Below are 14,013 nucleotides of genomic sequence, written 5' to 3'. Positions count from 1 at the left end.
GCAGCTGATGAAGCTGAGGGCCTCTGACAGTTCCTGAACCACCATGCCAAGACTGAGATGTGAGCGGCGATGCGGGTCAGACACAATCATATTGCACCTACACAGCCTTCACGTGCACACACAGAATCATTATCATCCACAAAACAATGTCTTTAAACGTACGTAATCTTTAACAAGCCGTCTTTAAGATATTTTTGTAAGAAGTAAACTCTCTCTCTCACACACACACACACACACACACACACACACACACACACACACACACACACACACACACACACACACACACACACACACACACACACACACAGCATGTGTATGCACACACATGTGTGTACTCGTGTAGTGTGCATACGCATGCAGTATGTACACAAATGCACTGTGCTAAGGCCACAATCACAGCAGCAGATGCCGCCATACAGAAGGAGCCCAGGCCAGACCAGTAATAAACATTGAGAAACACAAAACAAAATAAAGCAAAACGTAACAAATCAAAGAGCTATTTAAAGATGCAGGCCATAAGGACATCTGCCAACTGAATCTATTTTGGCTTTTCCTTTTGTTCACAGAGTCTGAAAGTGTTAGCCGATGAGGCTATCATCAGGGCTAGACTAGCAGCAGAGGAGCATCTGTGCACGCCTTTGGGCTCTTTCCTACCCATCACACCATGGTGGGCCATGGCTCCAATAATGCTGAGGCCTTGTGGCCATGGAAACTCACTCATGTATGAATGTTGCTTTGCTTAAACATGAGTCCGGCAAGTGCCTGAGAGGACAGGACAAGGCAGGACACAGGCAGGACAGGACAGGACAGGACAGGATAGGACAGGACACAGGACAGGACAGGACAGGACAGGATAGGACACAGGACAGGACAGGACAGGACAGGGTAGCCATGTCGGTCGTGTCACCTTCATTAGTGTCTTTTATGCCCAATAACGACGCCAACTTGAGGGAGAAAGCTGCTCTTGTCTCCTGTTCATTGCATCCAGCATCTCAGCTTTGGTGGACAAGGATGTCGGAGAAGGGTCATGTCTGAGTATCTTAATCTGATCGAACGTGTCAGTGACTGACTGGACTGTACGAGACGCTTTCCTCCCATTATTTTTTGTTCGATTTCGACGCCAATTCAAGTCACATCAACAGAGTGAAATAAAACAGAAAAGTAATACAAAAGAAGAAATTAAGCTACATAGCTTTACTGCACAGAAAGAGGCTTTTATGTTTTTTCTTTTACATCAAATACATTATCTAATTACACTGTACATGTGGTTTATTGGCAAGATTGCTAGAGTAATTTCACGTTCAAGTTATATCCAAAGTTGGTCTTTTGATTAAAAAATTTAATCATAGTGCATCATACACTAGTGGTTTATTCAGAGATTTATTGTAGAGATGCCATTCCTACAACCAAAGTTGAACACCAAGTTGTGCCATGATAACCACTTGAGCCCTATAGCATTTGCAGAAAATAGCAAATCTACAAACTCAAAACGCATTCGCAACCGTTGACTTTCTCACCCAACAAGTGCCCAACCTCAGAGCTGTCAGACTGAGGAGACCTTACGTGCTTATCTCTGGCAGATTTTGGTGATAAATATACCATACAGTTGCTTGATTAATTCTACATCTACTAGTTTAAAAAACACACACACACACACACACACACACACACACACACACACACACACACACACACACACACACACACACACACACTCTTGTATAGTACTGTAATTTATTTGGCCGCGGTCCTCAGGGGTCTATACCCCGGCCCTAAATGTTGCCAAAAACAGCAGATCTACAAGCTCATGTCACAACTCACAACTATTGTAAGCTTGTTGGTCTGATATTTTCATTGAATTTTCTCAGAATGTTCGCCTATTATATGACCAGAATAGATGCTAGGATTCGTGTGGCTAACAATAAATCAACACCCTACTTTATTCACAGGGCTGCTGCTGTTCACTCTCACCAAGTCCACCCCTCGGCTCCTGTCTCCATCATGGTCCATCTTTTGTCACGTTTCCTGCCTGTGGTTGTACGTGGTTGTGTGTATGCATGTTGTGTAGTGTATCTTGCCTCAGGTGGTGGAGTGTGGCTGCAAGGCAGTGACAGGGAGTCCTGTTGTAGACGCTAAACCTGGCTATTCCGTTCAGCTTCCCAAGTGACATAGAGTGAGTAGGACGTAGCTTGGCCGCCCTTCTACTCAGCTTGACCAGTCAGGCGTGAGTGCACATCAGCGGTTGCCTTCTGCCAGGTTGAGAGTCTCGGCACAGCTAGATCCCTTATGGATTTTATTACATTCACTACAGTGTTATCAGCTCCCCTGAGATCACTTGTGAGTGAGACTGTGACTGTGTGTGTGTCCTCATAAGTGTCTAAGGAACACACCTTTCACAATGTGTCTTTTCACAACGCTGACAACATTGTGATGCTCACTTGCTTGCCTTACTTACAGTCACAAACAATGCTGATAGCATCTTACCAGCATGCGTGTTGTTGAATGGTGGAATCTTTCACTTAGCAATGCACTGGCATACTGGTAGCTTTTGAGGACATAGTGTAGGATGAGTTACATGGACACAGTTGTAGCTTATCGTATGTGGCATTTGGGGAATTTACGTCTAATGTCTTTTTTGTGACAAAGTATAGTATAATGTTGAGGGGGGAGTCCCTGAGACATACTGTCTGGGGGGGTGTACTTGTACGTTATGGCTGGGGGATGTACTTGTAAAACCCGCCAACAAGGATGATTTTAATATGCTTCTGTTCTGACCTATGGGCCACATGGTTCTCAAGGCTACTTACTAATATGCAGAGGACAGAGTGAAATGCTATGCGTGGCTCAGTGGTAAATCATTCCAGGGAAGTTTTAAAAGCTCTTGGAGAAAACGTATAAGGTGTTGCAGCATCTCAGTTGCTCAGTATAATCTTGTCTGATGACACTGAGTTCAAGCTCTGTGACTTAAATGTGACCTTCTTTCACACAGAACCAATTAATCCAGGAAAACAAACAAACAAATAAAAGCCATAGAATTATAACCTACTTTATCATCAATTTATTTAATATCGTGTCGTTTAATAAAATTTATGAGACCATAATTCACAAAAACACATAAATGAAAAAAGACTTTAAACTGAGCGACTGAAAGCTCAATATTTATGAAAATGATTACTTGGGTAATAAAAGTGTAAGGTCTGGTCATGATTGCCAATCAATGGTGTGGTAATTGTTCTGCAGCTAGCAGGGGGGGGGGGGTAGACACCTAGGCCATTAACATGTTTCGTCCATCCGACGTGTCCACACGTCCTAGGGAATCCAATCGAAATTTTTACTTATTTTTTAGTTGGACTCCAAGGCCACCGTATGCTTCGCTCTTCGTTCAAATTAGCATCCCGGTCACTTCCCCGTTAGCGCGGCAGAAAGAATGCCTCGTCTCTGCTAATCTAGGGCGCTCTCTAACATTGCAAACATGCCCAGAACATTGAGATGAACCTGTGTAGTTTATGGCTGCTCCAACAGTAGTGGCAACATAAAAAATAAACGGAATGTCAAAATATCCACTGCGGTGGCAGGGACCAGAGGCATTGAGTAATGGTTGAGACGAAGCAGTGAAAGGTCCTGAAAGTCCTGAATACCCAATCTGTCCGTTTTATGAACACAAGGCTGCTGTATTTTATACCTCATACTAAGCATTTAAAGCGGCCATGTCTTCCCCGGCACCCCAGAGCTCCTATTTTGAAGGAATCCCGGGAATGATTGTGTTAATATGTCAACATATACTAATACAGAGAGATGATCAGTTTGGACGTAGATGTTCACTAGTGAACATATAAGCATCTCTGCGTATGGGTTCAGTAAATATGCATGCGTGTGTGTGTGTGTGTGTGTGTGTGTGTGTGTGTGTGTGTGTGTGTGTGTGTGTGTGTGTGTGTGAGGGTGTGTGTGTGTGTGTTATCTGGCACGTGTGTCTGATCCCGGTATTCAACAGTGACATTCCCTGTGGGAAGGAGCCTGATGACTGTTTGCATTTGCTACAATGCCCTCATGTCTTCATGACATGAGCACAGACAAGGTGAAACTGACATCTGATTTATACACATTTAGTAAGTAATCTGTCCGTTTCACTCTCTGGAGTATAGCCTATACTGTACATGTACGCAACATACAGTAAACAGTACAGTTTATGTTTGTGCCACACACATACACGTGCACATACACACATTAAAAAACAGTCAGACATTAACATCTGAATTTGCCAGGAATGTCACAGCTAATCCACAGGGATGTTGCTTGCCGAAAATAGCATGTCATTTATTTCTATGAGCGACACAGTGACATACAAAGTGCCTTAGTTCTATTTAGACCCATGTACTGTAGTATGCACTATGCACTATTCCAGAAATGAAGGCATTTAGAAATAATATTCAACTAAGTACTGACACACATGCGACAAATGGCATGTTTACAGAACCATGCTGCATACAGTATCTTAATTATACATAATTTTACATGACTTTATATTATAATTGTCAAGTAAAATGTAGTATATGCTGCAACTTGTCTTGAACCAAGGGATTAGAGTTTCCCTTGTAGTCTGCACTATGAACCTGTATGCTGTGCACTGCCACTGTTTGTTTGCTGCACATTTGGGTGACATGAATCGTGGTTGCAAGGATTCCCTTTGTTTATGTACATTTTCTCTTCTTATTTTCTTGGAGGAAAAAATAATAATTAATTCATAATTTCATCAGTGCTGCATGTGGATGGCCAAACGGGGACATCCCTGTTGTAAAAAGGGGTCAGGGGAGACTACAGGGCTACATTTCACTAGACTGACATTGTATAGTCATCCTGAGTCAGAGTCAAGAACACAATTCTCTGCTCCTCATCGGCTCCTCGTTCCATCCCACATCAGGACATTTTGGTGACAAAGCATCCATAACTGAATTATACTCTTTTGGATGACGGTGTCACACAGCGAAAATAGACGATCAGGATTTATTTTCACTGAATTCTCACTTATTTAGCCTATGACATGCCCAGAATAAGGACCACAGGGTTAATGTGGTTAAAGGAACTCTACACACTGCCTCTAGTATTAATTAGGTTTTCCATAATATAGCAATAATAATATAATTATTATTATATTATATATTAAAAGACATCAGGGGATGATGTGAAGGACGGTTGAGGTAACATAGCATAGTTTTTAGCTGAGACCAAGCAGGGTTCTTCTGTCAATCGTTCTGCCGTTCAAAAACCTAGTGCTGCCACAAAACAATACCGCTGATTCCTGTGTCCTGATTGGCTGTACGTCCAACATTCTAACTCAAACATGCACAACCTCTAACAAAACCTATAGTAGCCTATCACAAATGATGTGCTTGTTCTCACCATAAGACCCATGCTAAATAAATGTACTGCTATTAAACATGGATATTATAGTGCTAAATACAACCTCACCACCACATAATTCTTTACATAATAATTACATCACTTTAGGAGACATAACTGTTTTCTAAGAAAACTGCCATTTCCTCAATTCAGACTTGGTTGTATGGCCAGCTAAATCCATACTGCATATTGGCCATATCAGTATAGTTTCATTTATATGTTTATAACACAGACAATACAAAAAAAACAGTGTCTCACTCTCAGGTTATAAAACATTACACCGATGCATTTCAAGTAGGATGTCTAGCCAAGGCTAATTTGTGACCCCTGTCCCTGTTTAGGCCTTTCTACAACGTCCAGATCGCTTTCATATAAAAAATAATATATACACTACAGTTAAGATAAACACGAGAAAAGCTATGAGGGCAAAAGCAATAACATTCCCAAAATGATCAAAAGAAGGGCATAAAAGCAATGACATTCTTAACATGAAATAATTCAATTTTCACACTCACGAACACAGGCATATGGCCGAGCATGTGCGCAAAGTGCACAATAAATCAGTGTTGGCAGTTTTGGATTAGTTTCAACCTGAATTTTACTTTTGCATTTGAATATTTTGCGTTTTATTTCAGTTGGTGGGGCATATTCCACTTACACTGAAAAAGATGACTGATCAAACGACAAAGGTCAGTCATCAACTGACTATACAACCTGCAAAAATCACAAATTACTTTCTTTAAGAACTGGGTGCATGCATTTCTCTAAAGACCACAACAACTTGGCACTTACATACATAGAACAAGCTGAACAATTACAGCCACCCTGTAATTATTAGCAACAGCAAACGTCCAGCTCAGAGTACACAGTCAGGATGAGATAATCCAAGGTAGTTTGGCAGTTTTCCCTTTCTGTACTGTGCTCGAAGGATTAAGCCTTATAGGCCTATATGCTCATGTTGATTAATACAAAATAGCCATATTGTCACATAAAGACAACTACGAAGTAGGGATGTGTGAGAATAACCGATTAAATATTCATGGGGATAAATTAAAAAGGAAAATGTATACTTTTTGACAGATATACTGCCATCCATTTTAACTTATGTCTAGTATGGGTGTAATTCTTTTTTTGTTCTGCATTAGAATTGTTTCTTTTTTTATTAACAAAAACTGTTAGCTTCCCTAATGGTTTAGTTACAAATTTAATAATGATTTTTAATCATTCTATTTATGAAATTGAAAAGCCAATCCATGGTTGTCTGGAAAAAAGAAAGGCCAAGCCATCATATCATATCTGACATTATATAATTTTCTAAAAGATCATTCGACACAGATAAGTCATATGGTTTTAGTTTTAGTCAGCTACTACCATATTATATGTTGAAGATCATGGCACAAAATATTGAGGAATATTGTTGTATTTGTTGTATAAAAGCACACCAATTATTGCACATCATGCTTATGAACTGAACAGGCATTTTCAATGACAGATTATTATTTAAATTATTAAATGATTGAAATTGGTTAAATAAAGGAAATACGTTTAATTTATTATCTTCTAGAAGAATAGCTGTTAAGCCTGGGAATAGAAACCACAGCATAATATTCTGATGTGTTGTAGTACAAGTACAAGAATTTTCAGTTTACACTTTAGGATGTCAGATGTGCTTGACAATGTAAAGGGTCCCTGGAATATAATGTATATTGCACCTATAATTTCAATGGTAATTTAAAATTATGTCATAAATGTTTTTTTAATTAGTTATTAATTATTGTTAAATGAAACACTTTTGATTTTGTGTAACAATCATTCGTGGACTTTGACAACTATATTATATGGAAATGAAATGCAATACTGCATGCATTTACATATCTACGTAAAAGAAAATCCTCAGTGTTCATTTTACTGTATAATACACGGTATTGTGTACTTTGGTGGACACTGGGTGGATATAGCTGCTGTTGAATGTGAAGCATGTCGCAATGCAACAGGTTTTGAGCTTGTAGATCTGCGGGTATGATCAGTGAGCTTGTAGATCTGCGGCTATGATCAGTGAGCTTGTAGATCTGCGGGTATGCTCAAGCAGGGCATTGATTTAGAAAATAACTGCCCAACAGCGACGATATATCAGTGGGCTGTACAGAGTGGCAGATGTGAAGGTGATGGTGCATGGCGGCAGACTGGCAGCATCATCACAAACTAAATTACTTCTGGAGTTGGAAGAAGTCTCCTCTAGATAACGTTATGTTGCAATATTTTCATCTCTTTATATATTTTTTTACATAATTCCTAAATACCCTGGTATACCCCAATACCTTGATACTGCCCAAGCCTATAGGCCATAGGGCCTAAATGGAATCAAGACCGCAATGACTATTTTTTGTGCTATGAACACAGTGTGTCCTTTAAATAAGGATAGCAGCACATTGGTCATGGACATTACTGAAGTGAAGGGACATTTCTCTGCTGCCACACAAAATCTGCTCCTCATCGCTCTCTCAGCTCTGGGAGGAACAGGGGTTGACTGACTCCCCCGCCTCCTCTCCCCTGTAGATGTGCTCTCCCTATAGTCCCAAGACAATGGGATAATTAGATGGGTGGTGTGCTGGGTGACAAAGATGGACAGCCAACTAAGCAGAGATATAATATCATATTCATATCTAACCACTATTTTTAGTAAAATTGACCTGAGTTACAACTGTACTTAGACCATCCATCTACTGTACATTCTACACCAAATATCTTCACTGGGGTTCAACTCAAGTGGTTAAAAATTTGAAATGATCCATCTGTGTAGGGCTGAGAAATACCCCAATACCCGAAATGATGATGAGCATAAAGAGGTAGATGTGGTTCCACTATACCACACAGACATACCAATTCATTAGAGAAACTTTACACTGCACCAGCTTGTGACGTGTGGCATGAAGCCCATTACTGTAGCACATGTTTGACTCAAACCTAGTGTGACATTGCCAAATGTTCAACACACACACACACACACACACACACACACACACACACAGAGAGAGAGAGAGAGAGAGAGAGGGAGAGAGAGAGAGAGAGAGCGCCTATGTACAGTTTAAACAGAGGTTTTTCTATTATTGTAGAAAATGGGGAAAACGTTTAAAGGTAACTCATTCAATCTCAGCTCTAATGTTCAGCTGTCAGACCACCAATAATGGCAAAGGTGGTGACCGACATGACCACAGAGAAAGATTTTATAGGTAGCCTAAATATATTACTAGTAATGCGCACGCGCGCGCCACACACACACACACACACGCGCGCAGAACAAAGGATCGTGCTGCTACTATACTGTGATTTATAGTGGAAAATCTGGAAATACGCCTCAATTGTAGCTTTTGGGGCCAGTGTAGAGTAGACTAAAATACTCTACAGTCTACACTGACGTTCAAGCGAATGCACACACTACAAATTGATCATGATGACAATTGGGCGCACGCCGACTGCGTGGCGGGCGTGCTTCCTATTCGTGCTCACATTCAATTCATTTCATGTTTGACAGTCCCATACATACAGTGAGCAGCATGCGTTGGAAGTTACTTTGATACAACATAGATTCAGCTAACGTATAAAGATGAGAAAGCAAAGACTATTTCAAATTCCACAAAGGAGGAAGGAACACGAGGATGCAACCTTCATGTGTGCGTTATTGTACCAATTACCGATCACCACGGCACGAGGGCGTTCACTGTATAAATCAGCCACACAAAAAAAGAGATAAATAAACAGACATTATATCGTTTTGAATTAGAAAACAAACCCGCCTTACCGCTATGCGAGCCTGTGAAGATACTTCAATACACAAGATGATCCTGTTGAAATGGTTCCTCTGGACTTATTGATGTCCAAACTTGAATTGCGCCGTTGAATCCGCTCCAATTCCAGCAGGAATCAGTATTACCGGCTTGTTAGTTATGTTCTATCTCATAGCATCACAAGTGCTACGCATTATTTGTCAATTTCATCCACGCTGTTCTTTAATTAAACGAAGGCGTCGACAATTAAACTATGTTGTTTGCTGCGTAAAACCCGTGCCAAAATTCCTATGGGCCCGTTCCGTAACAGCGATGCTAGACAAAGGTCTGATCATTTTGGGATGCTCCGTTAAGCCTTTTCACTACAGGAACCGTGGCATCGGCTTAAAACCAAATCTTCAAAGCTAGATCATATCTCAGACTCTCGTTGACCGTATTAGGCGTTCACAAATGACAATTATCTTCTGCGTTGCCTCTTGGATCCCTCATCTTCGGACGAGTAGATAGTTGAGCGTCTGCTATAATCTGTTGATTACATCACTTGTCTTGTTCTAACTAAATCCAGCGGCGTCTTCCACTTGCATTTATCGCGACAAGCGATCGTTTCACCATGTGATGATGATGTGACATTGTCAGTCACCAGGCAGGTAGACTAGACTCACACAGACTCTTGGAAGGCATCTCTGGACCCCGGTGAGTGACAGCAGAATTGTCTGACTGTACGCCTGGCGGCAGCGTAACTAGAGTAGCAGCGGGTAGGATGCTGTGCGTAAGCGTAAGCATGTTTGACAGTGCGCGTGTGCGACAGGCAATACACATAGCTTCAATTCTCCTATCCGGGAAACATGCTTTTTCCCCTCAGAGCTACACTGACTTAAACTAAACCATATAGGCTATAATATAACAGTGTAGGGCGGTCTGGGCGGAGAATGTATAACATAACGGTTGCAACAAATTAAGGAACCAATTATAGCAAAAATGAGGGAGTTCAGAATAAGAATAACTAAAGAAATCAGTAAATAAGTTTAACTGTAATTTATTAAATCAAAACAAATAAAGTTTAATAGCAAAATGTTCACTTAATGAAATCAAAATAAAATAAAACTGCCTCGAAAGGGATGGGTAAAGCTCAAGTGTCCTGGCACTGTCCAAAACTAACCTTAAATGTAAAAAAAAAAAAGAAATCCAAATGGAACCCAGTCAATGCTGTGTAGTGGTAAGTCTCCTCTAATACCACCTAGCCCCTCTCGGAACCCTCCGTAAAGCTTTTCTGAAATTTGGATGTCGCTTTGCGTATAGGGTCCCTGTGCGTATCTATATTTTCTGTTTTTATGTTGGAACGCGGACATAAATATCCTCGGTAACATCGTATCTGCGCCGTTTGACGGCCTCTTTTCCTTTGAGGGCTTCTGAATCTGTTAACTATAAGTACCTATACATAGCGCTGCGAATATCTATGTGGCGCGGAAGCCGTTAAGTATTTTTAATCTTTGTTTGACCGATTTGGTCGCTTTGATTCTTCTTGTTTATTTACCGTTTATTGTACCGCCTCCCGATGTGCGGTTGGCTTGTGCCGGCTACGTTCCTGCCTCTGATCTGCTCTGTCATAGCTATAGCGCCACTAGCTAGCCAGATAGGCGGTACAATGAGGTGTCAATAAACAAGGAAGGAAGAGAAGAATCAAAGCGACCAAATCGGTCAAACGTCAAAAGTCCTCAAAGAGCGCAGAAGGACGTATCCAAAGTTGTTTACGTTTATTTATGTGTGCGTACCCGGTGGCAGGGTGGAGGTGGAATAGGACCCCATGCTCTGGGTCTAAAAAATTTCAGAAACTTCAGTAGCATTGGGTTCTGCTTGTAGGGTAGCCCCTTTCGGGACCTTCCATAAAGCTTTTCTGAAATTTGGACGAGTTTTATGTAGGGTCCCTGTTCATGACTATATTTTCGTATGGGAATTCTGGAACGCGGACATAAATATTCTCTCTGAGATCATATCTGCGGCGTTTGACGTCCTTTTTTTGTTTGTGTTATTCTGAATTTGTGAACTTTAAGTACCTATACATCCCGCTGCGAATATCTCCTGTGGCGCGGAAGCCGTTAAGTATTTTTAATCTTTGTTTGACCGATTTGGTCGCTTTATTTCTTCTTGTTTGTTTACCGTTTATTGTACCGCCTCCCAGTGTTCGGTTGGCTTGTGCGGCTACGTCCCTGCCTCTGATCTGCTCTGTCATAGCTATAGCGCCACTAGCTAGCCAGATAGGCGGTACAATGAGGTGTCAATAAACAAGGAAGGAAGAGAAGAATCAAAGCGACCAAATCGGTCAAACAAAGATTAAAAATACTTAACGGCTTCCGTGTCACAGGAGATATTCGCAGCGGCATGTATGGGTACTTATACTTCACATATTCAGAACCCTCACACGAAAACATTTCGTCAAAGAGCGCAGACAGGCCATAAACACGTTGTTTATGTTTTATGTAGTCTGCGTACCAGGTGGCAGGATACTGCTGCAACAGGACGCAATGCTCTGTGTCATCAAAAAGTCAGAAACTTCAGTAGCATTGGGTCCTGCTTGGAGGGCTACTTGTAGGGCTAAATACCACCATACACTGTTCCGCAAAGTCCGTCCTCAATCGAAATCCAAACTCCAGGGAACTAATCCAAAATGGAAAGAAGGTCTCTAAATCCAATGGTAGAATCCAATATTCAGGAAAGTACTCCAGAAAGGAAATATGGCAAGACTTGGGAAATATTCCTCTTGCTTCTCCAGTAGCCTGTCTGTCTGTTCACATCACCTCCACTCTGGACTGACAGAGTCAAACTCTCCAGGTGGCCCAAACATTGTGATTGCCCATTACTCCATCAGCCAGGTGAGCTGTGGGCGGGGTCTCTCAATCTACGGCTTGATGCCATAGCAACACATGTATCTCACTGGCTTTTTGTGGCATATAGTCCAGTGGATAAATAGCTAAATCTCATAGAGTAGCGGATTGGTAGAAAATAATAAAATACATGAAAATGGAGCATAGCAAACCAAAAATACATAGAAACAATGTGATTCTGGGCACAGAAGTTACAAAATTTTGACTCAATTGACTGTGTAGGTAAGTATCATCATTGACATAATTTATTCTATTAATGGCTTACCCTTATTTTTGTTGGGTTCCTTATAGGAGCAGAGTGGATGTGTGGCATTGATGCCCTTCTTACTTACAGAAGTTTCACCTGAATTAATTCTGATAATAAGCCTAGGTGGTTGAAATCAGAGCTGGGCCCTCCCCCATATATAGGCATTCAGTAGTCACAATCTATGATTGCAGCAGCTTTCAAATCAAGACAAGAGTTGACAGCATTTGTGGACTAGGGTCTCTCGCTTGTCTGGTTTGTTAGGACGCCCAAAGAAGAGGCGAGACAGATTGTTTTTCACTGACCGCCCAGGGAAAGATTGGATAGGCTATGCAACTTTGATGAGCTCAATCTGCTAGATGGAAAGTGAAGTGATACAATAATAGTGTCAAAATAAAGGAAAATGAACTAAGGTTTTTAAGCTCTGCTCAACACTTAGTATCCCCACGATGGCAGGACTCCCCATCAAAGTGTCACATATGACGACCCATAACACAGGATGACAGATTTCACCAGGCTGCAAACCATAGGGTCTACCAAGTAAAATATAAGTACCAAGTAAAATATAATTGAGCCTTCTATCCGGAACATACTGTACTGGAAAGATGCTATCCACTTCCCAGGTGCTTATCATTTGCAACCCAGCTCACTCATTCACTGTGTGAGGGCCTGTCTGCTCTCAATCTAGCCTGGTTAATAAACCAGACCGAATCAGCCGTTGGCAAAGATAAATTGCCTGCCGGCGGATTTCGGTCTGGAGAGGCTCAATTGTACGCCCATTTCCTACACCAGAGAATGTGGGCGGCCAATCGGGACACGGTATGCAATATGGGCGGGCTTTGGTACAGTGACTTTCAATGCTTGAGACCTTTGACTGACAGTAGCTCTGACCAATTGCGTCAAAGAGAAAATGTTTCCCTGGAAATGAAATCCAAGCTGAGCCTCCCCAGACTAATATCCCGCGGTCCGTGCGATATTAGTCTGGTTTATTAACCAGGCTACTCTCAATCCGCTTTTAAGCTTGGAGGAGCGAGGGAACACATGGATCATTGGCAAATTGAAAAAGCTGGTGTTGTCAGTTTGAAGGTTGTTCTAACAGGATTTCTCACAAATTCCTCACTACCCTTCCCTCAAACGTACTCGGCAAGCGCCCGTGCCACACCACCTCCGATGGTGAACCTCCAGTTCATTCTCTGGAATGGATTGACCTCTGAAAGTCTCATGACTGAACCACTTTTGTCCCATAATCTGTGATTTGTGAAAGCAGCCCCTCCTCCAACCCACCCTGAAAAAACTAAACAAAAAAAACACAGTATGTAAGATGATGTTTAATTATCATCATTCTAGAACCTATGTTGCTGCCGTTACATGATACAGCAGACCAGTTGAAGAAATAACATACTAGTTTGACAACTTCAAACACTCCGTCATCGACGTGTTGTGAGCTTGTAGATCTGCTATCTTCAGTGCGCGACTGGCTTCTATGGAATCCAATGAAATCAGTTGTGAGGACTGAGAACTTTAATCCATGTGATCTCTGTGATTAAGAGCTCAGGGCTGTGTCTCTCAGGTGCCGTAAGAGGGTACAGTCACCCAGTCAAGTTGTGGCATGGTGTTTCGCTCACTGCACTGGCCTTGCCAGACCCAAACTTGTCACTGACCTGGCAGACGGTGCTGGCACCCTGCTCTGTCTGAAGGACAG

General features: G+C 41.6%; 1 protein-coding gene across 1 annotated transcript in view; it reads right to left on the bottom strand.

The window, feature by feature from the left end:
- eftud2 (elongation factor Tu GTP binding domain containing 2) overlaps positions 1–14,013 on the bottom strand; it is a 70,268-nt gene that overhangs the window by 33,278 nt on the left and 22,977 nt on the right. The window lies entirely within an intron of this gene.

The sequence above is a fragment of the Protomyctophum parallelum genome, assembly GCF_964188405.1.
Source record: "Protomyctophum parallelum genome assembly, chromosome: 13".
Taxonomy (NCBI): domain Eukaryota; kingdom Metazoa; phylum Chordata; class Actinopteri; order Myctophiformes; family Myctophidae; genus Protomyctophum; species Protomyctophum parallelum.
The sequence above is the reverse complement of the archived record's forward strand: the minus strand, read 5'-3'. Positions and strand labels throughout refer to the sequence as shown.